The sequence below is a fragment of the Heterocephalus glaber genome, unplaced genomic scaffold (assembly GCF_053883595.1).
Source record: "Heterocephalus glaber isolate CG9 unplaced genomic scaffold, H.glaber_assembly_v1.0 deba00001442, whole genome shotgun sequence".
In the NCBI taxonomy this organism is placed as follows: Eukaryota; Metazoa; Chordata; class Mammalia; order Rodentia; family Bathyergidae; genus Heterocephalus; species Heterocephalus glaber.
Window position 1 is genome coordinate 22,783,377 of NW_028258296.1, and position 11,492 is coordinate 22,794,868.

At 37.1% G+C, this 11,492-nt stretch overlaps 1 long non-coding RNA gene across 1 annotated transcript in view; it reads left to right on the forward strand.

The window, feature by feature from the left end:
* The window catches only part of LOC110348405 (uncharacterized), a 77,302-nt gene extending 67,193 nt beyond the window's left edge, over nucleotides 1-10,109 (forward strand). The window contains exon 4 of the long non-coding RNA XR_002393620.2: nucleotides 7,473-10,109. This is a non-coding gene — a long non-coding RNA (uncharacterized LOC110348405). The remainder of the gene's footprint in view (nucleotides 1-7,472) is intronic.
* Nucleotides 10,110-11,492: the final 1,383 nt, after the last annotated feature.

Genomic DNA, 11,492 nt, shown 5'->3' on the forward strand with positions numbered 1-11,492 from the left:
TTTGAATGAAGTTTAATCATTTTTAGAAGCGAAGGGCCTTTAGGGTACTCTTTTTCCATAAGACTTATTATATCTAAGAAAGACAGAGGCGTAGGCTTTATTCTTCCTTCTTAACAATGGTAATACAGTAATGATCTCTAATGATGGACTGTTGTATGAAATAGACTGACTGGGAAGCAAAGCTAGATGAAAACAGCTGTCATTTTACATCATCAAACCCTGCTCTTATGTGGACAAAGAGATCATGAATTCATGTCCCAGAATCTGATGGGCAAGGCATTATATCACTGTTATGTCCACTGCCATTTCTATAAGCTTTAATCTAATCCCTTGCAAATGTTAAAAATATATATTTTAGTTAGTTATAATGAGCTGAATAAATGAGTTTGAATTAAGGCGGGTCAGGATATAAAGTTCAAATGTTACAGTTCTCAAGAGACAAATCTTCTGTAGTTTCTCTCTGCTCACAGACACCTGGCTATTCTCTTTGCCTGGACCTTTGCAGGGTTTTAACCAGTAGTTTTTTTTCTTTAACTTCTGATACAGACAGAAAAAAGATATTTCATTTGGAAAAATACTCCCCAAATGAGGCAGGCTTGATTTTGGCTCTGTGATTCTAAACAAAGCAGGAATTAGCCTTAATAGATGAACCAAAATCCCAGGGATCACTTCAATTCATAATTGCTGCATTCTTCCTGGAGAATTTTTAGTAGGACTCATCTTTTATGTAAGTCAGCTATGTAAAATGGATTGAAAGCTGAATCTAACAAAATATTCAAACCCACATCAATCGTTCATCCATACGCAGAGTTCAGTGAGGGCCGATTCTGGAGATCCCGTAAGCAGCATCACAGTAAGTTATGTGGCAGCAAAATCAGCTGTGATCTGTCACTTAGCAACCAGCCTCGGTTACATTTTTACTTTAGTCCTTCAACTCTTTTGAGTGTACTTTGAAAAGTATTGTTTTTATCTAAAGTAGTAGATCAATACTTGTGATCAATAAACATTCATTTCCAACCAACAAGGACAATGGTGAGTGAATTCATTGAAACACTTTCATAGCAAAGAATGTAGGGCTGAAGAGGAGACCATTAATATGTCAAATTTTAGGACAGGGGGTCTTAAAAATATCTTCGAGGACAACTCTCAAAGAATGCTTCTGTTCTTCAAGATAACTGGTCCATTTCTAGGATTTCTAATAAAATCATCAAAAGCTGGTGTATTGATAGCTTTTGCAGTTTCAATCCAACAAAATGTAAAAGCGTTATTTATTGATGGTATTGGCCTTTGTGAAATTTTGAAACATGCTTTGGTATTTTAAAAAAACATTATAAAATGTGTGAAAACCATGCAATGGCAATAACAAGCATTGGAATGGGAGACACAGACAGGGTTTTGCTCATGGGCCCACGCTCTGCTCCATGTGTGAGGTTGTGCAGGGGTCAGCTTACTGGTCTTGGTGTCAGGAGAAAGAAGGAAGACTTAAGCACTAGTGACATGAGTCAATCTTTTGTAGCTATTCACTAGTTTGAACACTAACTTTTTAAAGCCATTCCTCCCAGATAGGACCATGGCTTATATTTCTTTTTTTTTCTTTTTTTGGTATCGGGGATGGAACTCAGATCCTTGTGCTGGCGAGGCAGGCGGCGGAACCACTGAGCTAAATCCCCGGCCTCTTATATTTCTTTGTATTTAGCAATTGCTAGTCTGTACTTTTAGTGACAAAGATAGTAAGGGAATATCTGATGGAAATGTTTCTGTATGGTCATATAGCTCTGGCTAAAAAGCTTGCTTTCTGTTGAGTTAGTGGCTTGACTCCTACATCAGCAGAGGGTTGGCCTGGGTGAGAAATACACAGGAACTGGGCAGCACTACAGAAGCAGGTCCTTGAAAGGAACAGTAAGCTTCAGTCTTTGAGAGTGCTGTGAGACAATGGAGAAAGCAGAATGGGGAAGAAGGGAGGCGTTCACTACTCCAGGACTGCTGTTCCTTAAGCTCTTCAGATTGAACACCCCTTGACTTAGAAAATCCTTTGAACATGCACCCACCTGTATTCCTTTACAAATTATATATATATATATATGTTGTTATCATCAGTTAATATCTCAGTGCCTAAGACTTGGACCATAATTTAATCATAGGTTACAATGAATGTACTAGTCCTTTAAAATTATTTTGACTAGTTTGGTTGACTCATATCATATAAACTTATATTGTCCTATTTTAGTTAGTAATGTGGCTATGGGAACACTCACGGTAGGAATAGTAGATGTGCCAACTAGTGCTTACATTACTGGTATCATCTCTGATCTGTATAGCTTTTTGCAGTCTATATGAACTTCAATCTGTAGTTTTGCAGCAATTTTAAAACATAAGGTGTCTACCTTGTGAAGCACGGCTAACTAAAGTTATGTAACACAGCCCAAAAGTTCATTTGATGTGTGTAGGTAACCTGCAGTAACTGCGTGTTGTGTGTGCTTGCACTCCCTGCCTTCAGGACCTAGAGCTTATGGCCCCATTCAGAGCTGTCTGTCATATGCATCAGGGTGGGCAAAATGTCAGTCCATACAAAAAATATTCATAAGGTTTATTTTTTACATAATTTTTATTATACATGAATATTATAATGCTTTCTGCATAACAAAGGATCATCCTGTACAGCCCATTTTGGGGACCACTGTGTTAGACTACAGGGAAAAATGTGCAACTGTTCTCTGGGAGAATTTTACCTAACATGGGCACCACAAAGACTGAACTTGGCAGGTAGGATTCTATTATAGACAAAGAGCATCACTCTATTTCCTTGTCCTTTAAAGCAATACATCAGGATATGTGTTTATTCATCAATTCACTAATTCTGTAAATATTTACTGAGAACAATCTGTAAGCTTTATCATTGAATGTCTCTGTCCATTATAAAATTTGTGGTCTGAATAAGAATATGGAGACAGGAAATTATAATTCGTGATAATAAGGGCCCTGGTGGCAGCAAGCACAGGTGCTCTGAGGACGAAGGAGAGACAGCTCACCAGCGGGTGTCAGGTCAGGGAGAGCTCTTCAGAGGGAGTGATATAGGAGTTGAGACCTTCAAAATAAATAGGACCAGTTTCAAGACAAGGAGAGCAGTATCCCAGAAGAACTGAAGGGTGTCCTTGATGGCTGAGCACATGGAATATAACACAGCGGGAAATTACACTGAAAAAGTTAAGAGAGCTGTTAGATAAAGCAAGGTTCCATGTATTCTGTTAAGGTTTGAACTTATCCTGCAGGTGATGGAAAGTCATTGAAGCCATTTCAATGTGGTACAGATAGGATTTGGTAAAGTCCGGTACGGAGTGTTCGTGATAATGCCTGACATACACTGAGCAATCAATTATGTGTATACTGATCAACATTATTATCAATATCAATATCATGATCAAATTTGATTTATTATCACTATTGTTACCAGATTGGATTTGTAGATGAACCTTCTGGTTGCAATTTGGAGAATAGATTGAAGGAGACAAGACATTTTATCTGAGCCCTTTTTTCTTCATAATTTCTCTCTTTTGTTCCTGAGTTTGGTCCAGCCTATTTAGTGCTATGCTTTATCTCTTAAAGATTAATTCATATATTTTGAAATTTATCTATTTATTTGCTGTTATTGAAATGGACAAAGTGAGGAGGCCAGTGGGAGTAGGAGTTGAGGAAGTGTTACTGACTTCATTGTAGCTTTCATTACAGAGAACTACACATTTCATAGGGAAAGCATTTCACACTGAGTCAGTTACGTACGCATACTTAATAAATACCTAATAACTGACACAGTTTTTCTTTTAACCTGAGGAAACTTCTCATTTTTGCATGACTTAATTTTCTAGCACAAATGACTTACTTTTATCCTATATAAAAATATCTGGTTTTTCCTTCTCTTTTGAGATGTGTGTGTGTGTGTGTGTGTGTGTGTGTAAGTTATATAACTGTGTGGTCAATTCTTTTGACTTATCTTTCTGGTGTCCTGAAAAACAATTACTGTCCTTTTAAAAAATTGTACTGAGCATTACTTGAATATTGTTACACTAACTTCACAAATTATAGCCACTAAAATAAATTCTTCATTGAGCACTAGGGATCAAACATTTCTTTACAATATGTACACATTCACAGTGGTATTGGTTATGGTGTTGCTGATGGTTTTGAAGATAATTTCTCTGGGTCATCAACATCTGTGTAGAAAGATTCAGAGATTGCTTTCCTTTGATGTTCTCAGGCTGCTATTTTGTTAACAGGAAGCAGCCCCAGACTTTTCTGTTGTGTACAAGTCTCAGTTCAAAAAGTATCCAGATGAATATAGATGTAGAATTTCACATTCCTAGTGAGGAAGATGGGCTACAGGACATTATCTCAGAAATAGTCAAGGGAATTGACCAAAAGTACCATTTTTAAAAGGAACAGGCACTGACTGTTAAGGGAATAAAGGACTAAATGCAGTCAAAACCTAGCTGTGTTTTAAGCATTTCATCATACAAGGAAACAGGCAGCTTATTCCCATTTTTTGATACACTATTACCTGCTGTGCTGAAATTAAACATTGCATGAAACAGGTATTTAGAATGCCCATCGGAAAAAAGATTAAAAACAGTAAATCTCAGGCCCATGAGGCCTAGACAAATCTGGCAAGCAGCCGATCCTGCAACAGACTTCCTGCTTTTGAAGACAGCAAACTTTAGTTAGAGCAGGCAAAGGCCAAGCATAAATATTGCAAGGGAATCTTTTATTTTTCTTTCCGGTGTGAAGGCTACTGATTCTTCACTCTTTTTCTCCTTTAAGATTTTTTTCCTGGAGGACATAACTGAATTCCCAGAGATGAGAGAGTAGAGAATATACTGAAAGATGTAATGTTCAAGTGAGAAAAGCAACTCTTCAGATGATGTAGGGATGGCCCACATGGGTGTAGGTCTGAAGGGACCGTCTGTCTATGGAGCAGGTCGTCTGCTCCTGTCCAAATGTGAGGTTGTGTACTCTGCCACCTTCACAGACTTACTTGCAACAAGAGATGATTCTCCTCCAGATAAATAGCAAAAGTATGAATTGGTTTGTGATTCTATTTAACAAGTCTGAAAATGCACAAGAAAGATAAACATAATTTAAAGTTGGCACTGGAAAGCTAAAGTATATAATTTGGAAGAGAAGATTTTTTGTGCACATTGTCAAGTTATAGCTTATCTTTGACTTTTATGTGTGCTTTCCCTTTTGGGTGCATTTTCATCCAATACTGTTCCAGATTTATATATGTAATATAACCTAGAGAATGATGTACAGTATGCAATACTGGTATTGTTGATACTATTCATTTACAATAATAAAAAGTTAAAAAGACAAAATGTAATGATAATAGTAAACAAAAAATTAAATGCTTTTCTAGCTTTTCATTTCTAATTTTTCATTCTCTAGCATTTCCTCTAGTGGATATCAAGTGACTCTTTTAGAATCTCTTTCTTTTTACCTTCTGTTTCATTTTTTCCTCTGTTCTTTCTGTATTCCTCTAGGTTTCTACCTCCTGAAACATTTCCTTTTGCTTTCACATTTACGAGAAGCATTAAAAATATTATTTATTTTTAAATACTGAAGTGTTCATATTTTCTTTGCCATTTCTTTTAGTACTTTGCTCCACATTAGCAGTGTTTGCAAAGTTCCACTTTCTGTCCCATCCTTCCTCCCTGTTCACCAGATTCTACTACTTTAATTGTTAATTTTCTTCATCTTTGCCCTTCACTATTCTTTCTCCTCTCTACTTTTTTCATCACTTTTCTTCCCTCTTCCTTTTAGCCTTCTTTCTGTCAATTTATCTCTATTTTTTCCTTGTCTGTTTCTTTTTCTTAAAATGTGCCCCATTTTAGGTATTAATCAGGATATGCAAAAGTGTAACTTGTGTTTTTTCTTTGGAATAATGAGAACAGAAAAAAAGGAAAAGGTGCAATAATTTATGAAAATAATCTTATATCAGCAACAGTGTATTATGCAGTCTTAGAGCAAAGCTTAGAATTGAATTGATCAGCACCTTCTTGAAATGAATGGATAACTGGGACACATTTCTTCCAGGAACTCTTAGTTTGTAAACAGTCATTTATTCTCAATCCGTAAATATCCAAGAATGCTCTAAGATTCCACTAACTGTGGTGAATTCACCCAGTCACTTGCATTTGAAGAATACTGTGCTATGTGATTTACACATTTTCTGCCTAGGCTGCTGATGGTCTACTGGCCTTCAGATGTTAAAGGCATGTTAGAAAAAAATGGCTGTATGTTGGAGGTGTGAAGGTAGCTTCAATCCAAAGAGAACACTTGATTTCAATGTTGGAGCCCAAAATAAGACCCCACACAAAGCATTAGCAGAGAAATTGAGCAAATTTCTTTATTCAGGAGATAGAAATCAGAACAATCAAGAAGCTACTAATCTTATTGGTCACATTTTAGAATTAAAATGAAGAAGTAGTAAGGGGACATGGAGATTGCTAAATAATGGGCAGATTACTAGATTTCTTTTGTCATTTTATTTTAATGTGGATTGGTAGATTGACTGTAAAGACCTTTTTCAAACTTGGGGAGAAAGGATCATTTCACACAGGGCATATGGCTGTTGTGTGGGTGTATGATGTTAACTTTAATTACTAAAATTCACTACGGCTTCTGACACCCTTGGTTTCGAAACCCCTAGTAGAGAACGAGTCTCCTGGTGAATGACTCCAGGGCAGGTGCCCTAGTTCCTTCTCTAGTGCACACCATGGTTTCTGCTGCCTTCCATGTCTGCTCACTCAGCTCTCCAGAGTTACCTCTCACTGCTCAAGCTTACTTCCTGCTTGGCTATGGCTTTACTCTGCTCCCTATGACCTACTAAGTTCAGAATCCAGAATCACAAGTAACAGTTCTCACCTGGGATATGCCATTCTTTTGACATAGAGAAAAGAATGAGAAAGAGAAATATGAAGAAAGCACTCCTGAAAGCCCTTAAAGGTTTTACTCAGAATAAATAAACCCAACATGTGCTCTGATTTCATTGGCCAAGGTTAGTCACATGACCAAGTCTAAGATTAGGTAGGCAGAGCTTACTCTTCCAAGGAAAGGAGCTGTTTGTCTTCAGATGGCATCAGATTGGATGTAGAATATTCTTACAGAGAAAGGGAGAAAATTACTGGCAGAAGCATGATTTTCATACATAAGAAATGCTACTGAATCGAATTAAAATCAGAAGCAGTTAAAAGACTAGTATATTCTATTGAGAATGTGTAGACAGTGAGAACTATAGTTTAAGAACTATTTTTTCTTTGTTTACCTTCCTAGCAAGATCATCCATTTATAAGAGAAATTGAATAACCTTATAGATTGAGTACTTAACGCTAATTCAGTGGACGTATATGTCAATCCTGAAATGGTTAAAGAACAAAGATATGACAGAGGAAGAAATTATAGAGTTTTTTTTTTTCTCTTAGGAACCAGAGAAAGCTTTGTGGTGTTCTTCAAACCAGAAATTGCTCTACTCCAAATCCAGAGAAGTCTTTTGGAATCCCCTTTGCTACAACAACCTTGGAGGGAAGAAAACACGGTTTCTTAGATTGTCTATCCAAGGAACACACACCAGCCTTTTCACAGAAAACTGGCAGCTAATCAAAATATACTGTTAGAGGTACAAGTGGTTCAAAAAGACTGAAGACCTAAAAGTTTAAACTTTTTTCTGACTTCCCTGACAAGGGCACTTTGCAGCCCAAGATCTTGCTTCTCAGCACCTAGCACAGTTTGCCCCCATGTTTTAGATTGGTCTTTCTCCTCTAGAAGACTCCAGGAGGGCTGGTGCCCTGACATAGGCTGAGTGCTCAGAATTTGTTCAGTGAATCAACAAATGTTGAGCAGTTGCTGACATGGAGGCTGAGAATTCTCTACAATTAGCAGATCAGATTTGATAAAAGGAAATGACCAGTCTGATCTAGATTCTTGTAGGTTGTAGACTACATGTCTACAGTGCATGCATGGCATTAGTGCATGAATGATTTTACTGCATGTGTGACACTGTATCACAGAATGCCAGAGGTAAGATACGAGGAAGGCATAGATTTTTCTGTTTCTAAGTGCAAAACATTAAACATGAATCTGAGATGGACAAAAGAGTCTGTATTTTCATCAGTTAAAATTGTATACTTTTAGCCTATTGTCTATGGCCATATCTATTTGCTTTCAAAATTATTTTCCTATTAAAAATAAAAATTTAGGAAATCATTTCCCATCTGGCTAAGGAGATCTAAAGTGGATGGAGCTGAAATGGTTTTCATCATGTGCCTAAGAGGTCAGAGAGGAAAGATCACAAGGTAAATAACTTCCCTTTCAGAGTCCACCTGAGCACAGCCTGAGCCCTTTGGGGGGTCTCCCCCTATACAAACACCTTGCACACAGTAAATGCTCAATAAATATTTGTTGAATTGAACAGGAAAGTTAAAGCTAGGTAGTAGTAATGGAGCAGAAAGGTTAACTCACACCCGCCCCAGAAATCCAGACTGCTCACCAGCTGAATATGTCTGAACAACTCATTAAAAACCAGAGGAAATGCAAGAGAGCATTTCTTCCCTACCCCATTACTCTGTGGGAAATATAAATGAAATAGATCATTTACATAACGGCATAATGTGCCTAGATATAACAGATTATTTGCATAACTGCATAATGCCACTAATCAGAGAAAAAGCCTTAAATATTTCTGGGATATGAACATACAGAATTATATAAGGTATGCATATCAACCAATAATCAGCACCTTCTCTTTTTTATAACTTGTATTCTAATAAGAAGAAATAGATCTACAGAAGTGAATGAGGCATCCCAGCACCGGGAGCTGAAGCCATACATGCTTTTGAGACATAAGACTGTGATCTGGGTTCAGTTTCTCCAAACCAACGATTGTTGCTGCACCACGAGCTGCTACTCAGAACCAGTACTCATTATAATAAATAAGCAAGGCCTTTTGCAAGTAATTTTAAGGTGAATAATGAGGAAGGAAGGATGAGACTGTTCTCTTCGTGCCTTACTTTTCCTGTTAAATGCTAGCACTTCGAGGCACTGGCAGGATAAGGGAAGGAAAAAAAGAGGGAACACAGTTTAGTGAGCTTTAATTTTTTTTTTTTACATAATCAGAGTAGCTATGCTCTGTTATATATTTTCCTTAGTTCAAAAATTCTTTAGCATGTACAACTCTACTGACTTCATTATATTTTTAATGTATTTCAGATCTTGTTTTCCCAGTACAAACTAGAGTAACAAATATATAATTATTCTCATAAATAACTCAGCACCTTATATTTCAAACAAGTTTTCCCACAAGGCACAAGTGCCCTATATTAAATTCCTTTAAATGTAAGTTGATTAAGGTAAAAATTAGTTGTTATTTCCTTATGGACATTTTAGTTTTAGCAGCAATTCAAAACCAGGTCTATCACAAGTAGATTTGTTGCCGCCCACAGGTATAATCATCAAGAAAATTAATAATCATGTTCAGTATGACTATAAATCATTGTGGTTTAGGCAATTAATTTCTGTAGAAAAATGAAAGATCTATATGTATTATTACAGTGCAAACTACATGTTGTGAAAACCCAGATCCAACACAGGCAAATTGCAAATGGAGGGCTTCTCATTTTAGACTGTGATAACAGGAGGTCATCAGAGCCAGGGAAGCTGACTATCGTGCGTAAATAATGCGGTCATTTTTTGGCAGTTTATGAATGTAGCTCTCGGAGCAATACAGTGTTTGGGATCTCTAAACCAGATGCAGCGGCAATAGTTGCTAATTTCCAGTAAAGGCAGAGAAAGCCACTAGAAGAAAATGAACACAGGGCTGTTTGAATGAGTCCACCCTCATGGCTGGACAAATATCTTAGCAGCTATCATAGGAGACATGTTGCTTGCAAAACAAAACTTCTTAAAACAAACAAATAAAACAGAACTTCTTTTATTCTGGTCAATCTACTCAACATGCAAAGTCAGATTAGGGAAGCAAGGCTCTCTAATAAAAAATAGTAATGTCTGTTCATTTGTGAATACTAATAGTGCTACAGACAATCTCCTAGGCACTTATTTTCTCATTTAGGTCCCACAGCATAAAGTCTGTATGATTATCTATATTAGTAGATGAGGAAATAAACTCAGAATGGTTAAACAATTTGTTAAAGGCCGAAGAGTGAGAGATGGTATCGTAGTGTCATAATTCCAATCCTAGTTGAGCACCAAAATGTACAGCTTTCTTCTCTAATCTCTTCCTATGCTTTTTCCTTTGCCTTTCTCTTTCCTTATCCTTCCCTTATGTTTTTAAAGTACGATTTTCTTTTTAAGATTTTTTTTTAACCACAATCTTTATGCTTTCCCTTGTTTGTGGATCAGGTCTCCTGTGATGGGCCCAGAATTTCATAGGCAATCAATGGCCCTGAGGCTTGAACCCTTTGGGCAAGCATGGCACTGGGGCATGCGACAATTTACAGAACAATTTATTTCTCTTTTTAGTTGTACGAATTCTCTCTTTTCCAAGCCTGCCTCAATATCTATATTTTTGTCTCTTTGTATCCAGCTTTATTAATTTCTGCTCTAGGAAGGCATTCACTGTCATGGTTTTGTTTGTGTACTACATTTCCTAAAGCAGGCTGTGTCCTAACTTATGGTTTAGGGAAACTAGACCAAGAAAAGTGAAGAGAAAAAGAAAGAAACAGAGAGAGAAAGGAAGAAAGGACAGAGAAGAAGAAGAAGAAGAAAGAGAAAGAAAGGAAAAATTTTGCAGAATGACTCTTCACAGTAAAAACATGTTGTCATTTTTCAAAGGATTCACCCTCGGTTCCTTTAAATAGCAAACTAATTTTAAACACTGAGTACTATTTGATTTGTGCAACTTTTCAGGAAATCACTCATGGCATAAAGTGAGCCACTTCTATTATTAGTTCAGCAATACCTCACTTTATAGAATACAATTTATGGTTAATAATGCATTTACCTCCCTAGCTCATTTGACTCTCAGAAAAGCTGCATGGGGTGGGTAGAGAAAAGGTCTTATTTCTGTTTTTTACTTGAGGAAGGAACTTATCCCTGAGGGATTAAGTGACTTGATTGGCCCACAAGGAGAGAAGAGGTGGGATGGAACTGTAAACCCAGTTCCTCTGACGCCATAGCTGTGTGTCTTTCAACTATATGCACAAATGCTTTCTTTGAGATTATTTTTCTCTTAGGTTAAAAATTAACCCAGGTTCTGTGCTGTTTGAGATGGCACATGCCTGTAATCCCAGCTACTCAAGAGGCTGAGGCAGGAAGATCCCACATTTGAGGCCTGCCTCTGAAACTTAGTCAGACCCTGTCTCAAAATAAAGTAAAAAGACTGGGATATAGCTTAGTGGCAGAGTGTTTGCCTCGCATGCACAAGGGTCTGGATTCTATCCCCAATACCACACATACAAAACAAAACAAAAAACGTAAAAATTAATCCA